Raw genomic sequence first — 10,252 nt, 5'->3', positions numbered from 1 at the left:
TGAGAACAACAGAAGCGGACAAAGAAGATGCAGTAAATAGACACACAGAGAGCAGACAACTGGGGGGGGGGGGAAGGGGAGTGAAATAAATGAATAAATAAATCTTTAAAAAAAAAAAACCAAATGGAAATGTCTGTTGTCATCTAAAAGTGTCATGCTCAAGTCAGTTTCACATTATAGGGAATGATCTATAACCAATTTTAGTAGGCAAATTCTAATTCTAAATATTACTAGGGACCATCATTGTTCTTCACAACTGTGTTTACAATTGTCTTACTGCTGAATTGTACATGAGAAATTTTCTTTGTTAATTAACTTTTTATACCATCAATTAACACAATTGGACAGCTATAATGTCTGGATAACTTAGTATTTCAATTTTTTCAGAACTTCTTTATAATTATTTAAATGTAATTTCTAATAGATGCTAGAATAGAAAAGTCTCCAAATATGCCTATATTATAATGTAATATAATAACAACAAAAATCTGCTAAATAATCTCTATTAAAAGCTGTAGCAGTTTGATATGTTTATGAATTCCAAAAATAGATATTGGATTATGTTTGTAATCTGGTCTGTACCTGGGCTTGATTAAGTATGATTAGGGCTTTGACTGGGCCATGTCATTAGGGCATTGAGACCCCACCCCTTGGTGGGGACTTACAGATAAAAGGCATGGCAAAGGACAGATTCTGAGGGGTTTTAATGTTGGAGTTTTGATGTTGGAGTTTGATGCTAAAGTCTTAAGCTGGAGCCCTTGGATGTAAGCTCACAGAGGAAAGAGAAGCAAGCCCGAGGAAGAAAGGAACCTTGAACCAGAAAGAAGCAAGACCCTGGAAGGGAGGAACCCAGGAAGCCTGAACCCTCACAGATGTCAGCAGCCATCTTGCTCCAAGACGTGAAAACAGACTTTGGAGAGGGAAGTAATTTACACTTTATGGCGTGGTATCTGTAAGCTCCTACCCCAAATAAACACCCTTTACAAAACCCCAACCAAGTTCTGGTATTTTGCATCAGCACCCCTTCAGTTGACTAATACAAGAGCCTTTCAGTTCTGTGTTCAAGGACATAATTTAATTCAACCACTGAACATATTACTTCCTCAAAATTAAACACTTTTGCACCTGAAAGGACTTTGTGAAGTGGGTAAAAAGGCAGCCTACTCAATGGGGGAAAATATTTGGAAATCACATATCTGACAAGGGTCTTATATCCATTATATATACAGAGATCCTACAATTCAACAATAAAAGACAAATGACCTGATTAAAAAATGGGAAAAGTCCTGAACAGACATTTTTCTAAAGAAGAAATACAAATGGAAAAAAAAAAAAACATGAAAAATGTTCACCATCACTGGCTGTTAGGGAACTGCTAATCAAAGCTACTATGCATTATCATTTCACACCTATTAGAATGGCCACTATTAACAAAACAGAAAACTACAAGTGTTGGAGAGGATGTGGAGAGATAGGAACACTTATTCACTGTTGGTAGAGATGTAGAATGGTACAGCCACTGTGGAAGTCTGTTTGGCAGTTCCTTAGGAAGTTATATGTAGACCCACCATGTGACCTGGCAATACCACTACTAGGTATATACCCAGAAGAATTGAGAGCAGTGACATGAACAGACACCTGCATACTGATGTTCATAGTGACATTATTCATAATTGTCAAAAGGTGGAAGCAAACTAGGTGTCCATCAACTGACGAATGCATAGGCAAACTGTGGTACATACATACAATACAATATTATTCAGCTGTAAGAAGAAATGAAGTTGTGAAACATATGACAACATGGATGAACCTGGAGTACAGTATATTGAGTGAAGTAAGGCAGGCAGAAAAGGACAAATATTGTATGATTTCACTATTATAAACTAAATACAATGAGCAAACTAAATCACCAGAGAATAGAATGTGGTTAGAGAATGGAAAGCTGAGGTTTAATCTGCACAGAATTGGAAAAAAAACTGTTTGTAAATGTTTGGAAATGAATAGAAATGATAAAAGCACATCATAGCATTTTTAATTAGTAGTGCTAGCATATGGATATGACATATGGGTATGATAGTGGTTTTCTTTTTCTTTTTTTTCAACTAAGGAAAGTCCTCTAATATATATATATTCCCCATCCCCCACCCTCTGTTTTGCTGTGTCCATTCACTGTGTGATTTTCTGTGCCTGTTTCTTTTTGTCTTCTCATTTTCTCCTCTAGGATTCACCGGGATTAGATCCTGGGACCTCTGATGTGGAGCAAGGTTCCCTGTCACTTGTGCCACCTCAGTTCCTGGTTTCAGTTGCATCTTGTCTTGACTCTTCCTTCGTCTCTCTTTTGTTGCATCATCATCTTGCTGCCTGGCTTGCCACATAGGCACAACTTTACCGGGAGGCCCTGGGGATCAAACCTGAGTCCTCCCATACAGTAGACAGAAGTCCAATCACTTGAACCACATCTGTTCCCCTGTATGATGTTATGCATGTTTACTTTTTAAGTTCACGACTTTTACTATACACTTACTGTTTATGTATATTCATGTATGAATGATGTGCTTCAATAAATGATTTTAAAAGTGAATACACACACACACACATATACAGAAGCAGGGCACTTCTAACCACCTCTGATGTCATTATTCTGGTAGATGATATTACTTCATCTAGATTGTGGCAAAAGCTTCCTATCTGTTCTCCCTGATTCCTCACTTCAGTCTACTCTCATCACGAGAGCTGGAGTGATCCTATTGAAATGTCATTCAAATACGTTCACTCTGGAAATGGACTTGGCCCAGTGGATAGGGCGTCTTCTACAACATGGGAGGTCCGCGGTTCAAACCCCAGGCCTCCTTGACCTGTGTGGACCTGGCCCATGCGCAGTACTGATGCGTGCAAGGAGTGTCATGCCACGCAGGGGTGCCCCTTGCGTAGGGGAGCCCCACGTGGAAGGAGTGCACCCCTTAAGGAGAGCCGCCCAGCACGAAAGTGTAGCCTGCCCAGGAATGGTGCCGCCCACATGGAGAGTTGACACAGCAAGATGACAACAAAAAGAAACACAGATTCCCGTGCTGCTGACAACAAATACGTTCACTCCTCTGCTCAAACCTTCCATATTAGCTGAGTTAAGTTAGCTATAGTGCATTACCAAACATACTCTGAAATCTCAGCAGCTTAAGACATACAATTTAGGTGTCATTCACATGCAGCCCTCTGTGGTTCAGGGGCTCTCCACAAAGCTTATCCAATGGTGGTCCAAAGATCCAGGCTGATTTTCCCCTGTAGAGAACATGAGCATTCTAGAAAATGTGGCTTCCATGCAGCAATGTCAGTGGAAGAGACGGCATAGGGAATTCACTAATATGTGCTCGTCATGCTTTGTTCCAGAAGCAGCAGGGTTAGGCGGAGGTTAATTTTTAGCCTATGGAGGTCCAATCACTCCTGCACCATTTGGTGAAAATGCTATTCTTCCTCTACTGAATTGCTTTTACACTTTTGTCAAAAATCAATTGAGCTTATATATATATATATACACACACATAATTATGAGCTCTCTAATCTATTCCATTGATATACGTGTCTACCCCTTTGCCAATACCATGCTGTCATGATTAATAAAGGTATGCACTAAGACTTGGTATGAAGTAGTACAATTCCTACAACATTTTTCTTTTATGTAAATGTGTTTAGTTATTCTAGGACCTGTTAATTTCCAATACATTTTTTTAGTATAATTTATATGTAAACAAAAATAACTTGCTAGGTTTTGATTGGAATTCTATAAAACTTCAAAACCAACCTGCACTAATCCACAGGAAAACTTTGTAGGAATTAATATCAAAGGGCATTCCTTAATGCTAACAGACAAGAAGGCAGGGGCCTGGTATATGCCATTCATAGCTGAATCTCTGGGCACTGTGTCTAGTACACATTTGGTGCATAATAAAAAACTCTCCTGTGTTCCAGACTAGAAATTCTCTTTGTCTATCTCCATTTCAGTCTAATGTTCCCCCAATACTCAATGCAATTCAAATACAGTATCTTTTTTTTTTAAAGATTTATTTTTAATCCATTCCCCCTCATTTTTTGCATTTACTGCCAGCTTTCTGTATCCGTTCACTAAGTGCTCTGTGTCTGCTCATCTCCTTTTTTTTATATATTTTATTTATTTCTCTCCCCTTCCCCACTCCCCCGAGTTGTCTATTCTCTGTGTTCATTTGCTGTGTGTTCTTCTGTCAGCTTGTATTCTTGTCAGCAGCACCGGGAATCTGTGTCTCTTTTTTCTTGTGCCATCTTGCTGCATCAGCTCTCCGTGTATGCAGTGCCACTCCTGGGCAGGCTGTACTTTTTTCACATGGGGCGGCTCTCCTTATGGGGCACAGTCTTTGCTTGTGGGGCTCCCCTATGTAGGGGACACCCCTGCATGGCACGGTACTCCTTGAGCACATCAGCACTGCGTGTGGGCCAGCTCGCCACACAGGTCAGGAGACCCTGGGTTTGAACCCAGGACCTCCCATATGGTAGGTGGATGCTCTGTCAGGTGAGCCAAATCCACTTCCCTCATCTTCTCTTTAGGAGACACTGGGAACTGAACCTGGGACCTCCCATGTGGGAGAGAGGCACTTAATTGCTTGAGCCACCTCAGCTCAGCTTTTTGTCTTTCATCTTTCTTGTGTGTTTCCTTGTTGCACCATCTTATTGTATCAGCTTGCCGTGACTGCCTGTCATGCCAGCTTGCTGTCTTGCTCATCTTCTCCAGGAGACACTGGGAACCAAAACTAGGACATCTCATGTGGTAGGTGGAAGATCAATCACTTGAGCCAGATCCACTTCCCCCAAATATATTTTGATTAACATTCATTTATTTCATAGTGACAGAGGGTCATATAGTCAGTGGTTTAGAATCACGGTTGTATTCTTCAAATAGTTTTCCAATGAGAAGTTAACACTGTGTCTATCTTCTTTAACCCAAACCACCATCATTTTTTATAACGCCTAGTATTTCAGATTTGGAATATATCTTTTATGTATCAAACAATATTATAAACTGGTCAAGTCCTAATGATGCAAGAAATGTGGCAAAAGGGAAAAGGTTATCCACTCCATATCTTTAAATGTAGAGCAAATGATAAAACCTTGACACATATTCAAACACCTTGGTCTCTGTTTAAGTAACATTTACAGGTACCGAATTTTAATGTTGACTATCCAGTCTCTTGAAAATGAATTTAAACTAAGCACAAACTTTACTTGTATACCTAGATTTGTTTACTTAGTATAAGGTTTCCTGAGGAGGGCAGATGTAGCTCAATGGCTGAGTGCCTGCTTCCCATATACAAGGTCCTGGGTTCAATCTATGGTACCTCCTCCTCCTCAAAAAAAAAAAAAAGATTTCTTGTTTACTTCCTGACTACAGAAGTAGAAAATAGATGAAATCAAGACTTCAGTTCTTTTCTAGCTGAATACTTGAACAATACTTGTCCTAAGTGAATGCTTGAACAGTACTTGTTCTAAGTGAATACTTGTAAGCACCCCTTTTGCTTTCAATTCATTGTACAAATATTTTTGTTGTTGTTGTTGTTTTGTTTATTATTTTTTCTTTTTCATTGCATAAATTTTTAAAACGTAAAGTACTTAAAGTACTGGGATGATGTGGGCAACCGTATGCCCAATTTGTTGTTTTACTCTCTAGTTTGGCTATATTCAGTTGACATGAGGTTTATAGGGCAAATAGTGATAAATTTGTTTCTTTCGGTTATCAAACAGTTTCTAAGTGGTTAAAACACACTGTTCATCCCACCATAGGGAGAAGCTCAGTAGTAGCCAGGATCTTTCTGGATGCTGTGCTAGTTATGCCCTTATAGGTATTTCAGGCCAGGCTGGGTGTGGGCTGGCATCCTGGAACTGAGACAGGTCAAGAGAATTTCTAGTCTAGTGGGTATTGAACTACATAGTAGGGACCCAACAGGGCCTGCCAGGTACACAGGAGAGTAGTTATTTACTATGCACCAATTGTGTACTAGACACAGTACCCAGAGATTCAGCTATGAATGGCATATACCAGGTCTGTTACCCAGTACCTCAAAAAATTAAACAAAACAAAAAACAAAACCCCATAAAAACAAAACACTGTTTGTGAAGTTGGTTAAGTGGTGAGAGACGTAATGCAGATGTGCTGGTGGGTTTTAGCTTGATCTCTCTCTCCTCTGCTTTGTCTAGCTCTTTTTCCCAACTGTTGACCCTGTTGATCAACAGCAACCCAAGACCCACCTCCAGCCACAGAATAGCCTTCTGTATGCTTCTCTAATAGTTCTCCCTTACAGTCCCATTTCCAGTCACTGGATAAGCCTGGCTTCCCAGATATCCCTGCAAACTCTCCCTTTTTCACCCAGTCTTCAGAATGGCTGTTTAACAACTGTCTCTTCTTTATGGACCATTACTTTTCAGATTCTCCCATCTAATATAAATTCCTATTCTTAACATATCTTTATTCCACAGTACTTATGGTGGTTCTGCTTCCGTTACTTTCCCAGTGTTCCCCATCTCAATAAATGGCACTAACATCCATTCTAATGCTCCCTTACTCCCTTTCAATCCATTACCATTGCTAAATATATCCAAAATATATCTTGAATATGTTCACTTCTATTTCCTCTGCAACTCCTCTAGTCCAAGTAACGACCATCTCTCACCTGGTCCTGTCATCAATTCCCAGTATCCATTGTTTCTAAATACTGATTTTAAATACGAAAAAAATAATTTAATGACTTCCTATTGTACTCACCCACAAAGTCCTGCACAATTTGGCCCCTGCCAACTTTTCCAAACTCTTGCCATCCTCTCTCACCAAATATGGTCCAGCCACACTGACTTCCTTTCAGGAAAGACCAAGCCTTTTCCCTCTCAGGGCTTTCTTGGATGCCATTCATCCTGCCTGGAAGGTTCTTCCCCCTCCACTTCCCTCCTCACTTTCCTTGACAAACTCCTTCAGGTCTTGGCTTAAACCTCACTTTCTCAGAAGGGCCTTCCCAGAGGAGCCTAAGTAGATCCTCCGTCTTATTTTATAACACTACATCACGTTAACTTTTCCTTTACACTAATCACACTTTGTAATTATGTTTATTGATTTATTCTTTCTCATTTAGCTGTGATCTTCATAAGGGAAGGAGACATTTCTGCTTTGTTCAAATAGGGTCCAGTTCAGCGATGGCACATAATTGGCACTCAAAATGTATTTGTGGAAGGACTGATATAAGTGAATGGATTCCTCTTAACTTTGTTTATAGTTTCTGCTTCCTTTTAACTTCAGTTTGACCTCTTATGGCCCCAGTTCTCTTTCTTCATGTCATTGAATTCAACTTTGGTTTTTCTCTAGCAATCTTCCAAGCTGCAACTCTTAATCTCTAATTCTCTCTAGCTCTTGGTTCAAAATCAAGAGTACGGCAGGGAGAATCTGTTCTAATTGGCGGTTCTTAGGTCTGATGCCTGTTGCTGGCCTAATTAGTTGTGGCAAGGCAAGAGTGAGTGGGTGTTACAGGGTAAAATTGTGACTCTAGGCTGATCCCTTTACACAGGCTGTGGGTGAACCAGTTTCCCATGGAAAGAGTTTTGAGAGACACAATGATGTACATGTTCAGTGAAAGAATTATCACTATATTTTCCCTTCTTGTATCATGATTCACCTTGAAAGCTTGAGCAACAAGACTTCTTGTATTTTGAGACTCCAATCATACTAAAGTGGGAATATTTTGATGAAACTATTTAGTTTACATTTACATAATCTGTTCAAAGGCCGGCGGCTTCTTGTAATTTAATCCATCACTTTCCACTGTAAAAGTTAAAAAAGTACATAGCTAAAATGAGATGGAACTCATTTTAAAAAAAGGCTTCAACCGTAGAAAGAGTATCTTGCATTTTAAAAATATTTAAGACATGTCAGCCTTTTAATTGCAATGAAAATAAGAGATGTTGCAAAAGACTTCTTGATTACTAAAGATTGGATTAAATAACATCTACCTTCTCTTGCAACTCTAAGATTTTATGGTTCTATGGAGAATAAAAGGATGTTGTGGATTTTTCCCATATGAATTGTAGGGTTTTTCTTCCCAATGATAAAATTTAAATATGTTAAAGAAAGTTTACAAAATGCAGAAAATAAGAAAATATTATTTTTTATTTTAATACTGTAGCACACAGCAGGTGGAAGAAATTTGGACAAGAAAAAAAATCCATATAGGCCTGATTGTACACCTGCCTTTCATTAATTGCTAACTCAACAGTTCTTCATCTTCCTACTACTTCAAAGGTTATACGGATGGAAAGACAGTACTGAGACATTTGAATAATTTTTTTAAAAACATACTTATTACCAACACCAATGTTTATGAAGAAGTGATAGTCTGGCCCTACTCCAATCCTACTTTTTAATTAACTGTTTTCTGTAAAATGAAAATCTTTATACCCATACACATATGAGTATACATATACACACAAACCTGCAAGCTTCATGAGTCAGGGATCATGTTTGTCTTGACATAGGTCAGTGTAAACTTAGTGCTTACCACAGAACTTTGTACACAGAAAGTGCTCAATTGAATGAATATCATACTCTACATTGTTCTGTATGTTACTTTAAAAAAAATTTTTTTTTGATAATGTAACTTGGACAACTTTCTATGTTAGGACATCTACATTCACTAAATTCTTTTCAATGGCTGTGGAATAATTTAATATATGGATGCACCATAATTTATTCAACCAGTCCCTAATACTAGATATTTCGGTTATTTCTGTGTGTGTGAATTATTACAATCTATACCACAATAAGCATATAGCCAAACTGCCTCCCACAAAAGTTGTACCAATTTATCTCTAACAGTGAATGTGAGTGTTGATTTCTTCAAATCAGGTATTATTGATCTCTGTTCTTGCTGTAACTTTTGGAAGAGTAAGGATCCATAAGTGGAATAATGGGTTATTTTGTTATAAAGGAAGCTGGGACTCAAATGTAGATCTTTTTTTTTTTTTAGGAGGTACTGGGGATTGAATTCAGGACCTCATACATGGGAAGCAGGTGCTCAACTGAGTTACATTTGTTCCCCAAAAGATCTTTTTTAAAAAATTGTGGTAATATAAATACAACATAATGTTTCCCATTTTAACCACTTTCAAGTATACAATTTAATGGTTTTAATTACATTTGCAATGTTGTGCTACCATAGCCACCATCTATTACCAAAACTATTCTATCACCCCAAACAGAAATTGTATACCCTATAAGCACTAACTCTCCATCTCCCACTCCCATCCCTAGTACCCTCTAATCTACTGTCTCTATGAATTTGCATATTCTTGTTACTTCATATAAGAGACATCAAATATTTGTCTTTTTGCATCTGATTTATTTCACTCAACATGTCTCAAATGGGAAAAACCTTAAGTGGCAAAAAGAACATTTAGATTTTGTTAAGCAAGGGAAAGACCAAAAAGGAGTTTGAGATATTATTTTATTCCTTATAAAATGTTTGCACTAGAAAAGACCTTAAAAGTCATCTGTTTCAATATACTTCTTTTATAGATGAAGAAATAAAGATTCTGAGAGGTGTAATGATTCGAATTCTTTACTCAGCAATTGCAAGCCAGGTACTAAAGAGGATTCAGGGAAGTAAGGACACATATTCACTGAGTACTTTTCTTGTGCTAGACACTATGCCAGGTGCTTTCATATACATTTCAAATTAGCTCAGTGTACCTATAATACCAACTTAATTAATCTACTAGGGTTTTTCTTTTTTAAGTTTTCTTGGGGATTCCTCATGTTCCAGTAATAGTAATTCATGTAGAGAAGCCTGGATAACAATTATACAGCTGTTTCATTCAAAAAGGTATCCAACAACCATGGCTGGTTGTTTTTCACTCACTGGTTAGGGCATCAGTCACTTCTACATCCTCAGTGTGTACAAAACTGAGCAAGGCCAGAATTGACAGAAGACCAGATGAAGTTCCAACAGTGGCTGAGATGAGGCTGAGACAGGCTGGACACATTCCTGGAGCGCCCTTTTTATCTAATTCAGGTTTTTAGCTTTTGTTCTAAGTGTAACTGGAAGCTAATGAACGGTTTTAAGCAGATGCTTCACAGGATCTTATTTACAATTAAAAAAGATTTGGGCTTTGAATGGATTAGGAAAGCTGCAAGAGTGAATGCCACAGGAGGCTTTTATTAGTCCAGTTGGAAAGGATGGTATAGTGGCTTTGT

Source organism: Dasypus novemcinctus, chromosome 11, assembly GCF_030445035.2.
Source record: "Dasypus novemcinctus isolate mDasNov1 chromosome 11, mDasNov1.1.hap2, whole genome shotgun sequence".
NCBI lineage: Eukaryota > Metazoa > Chordata > Mammalia > Cingulata > Dasypodidae > Dasypus > Dasypus novemcinctus.
This window is presented reverse-complemented; position numbering follows the sequence as displayed.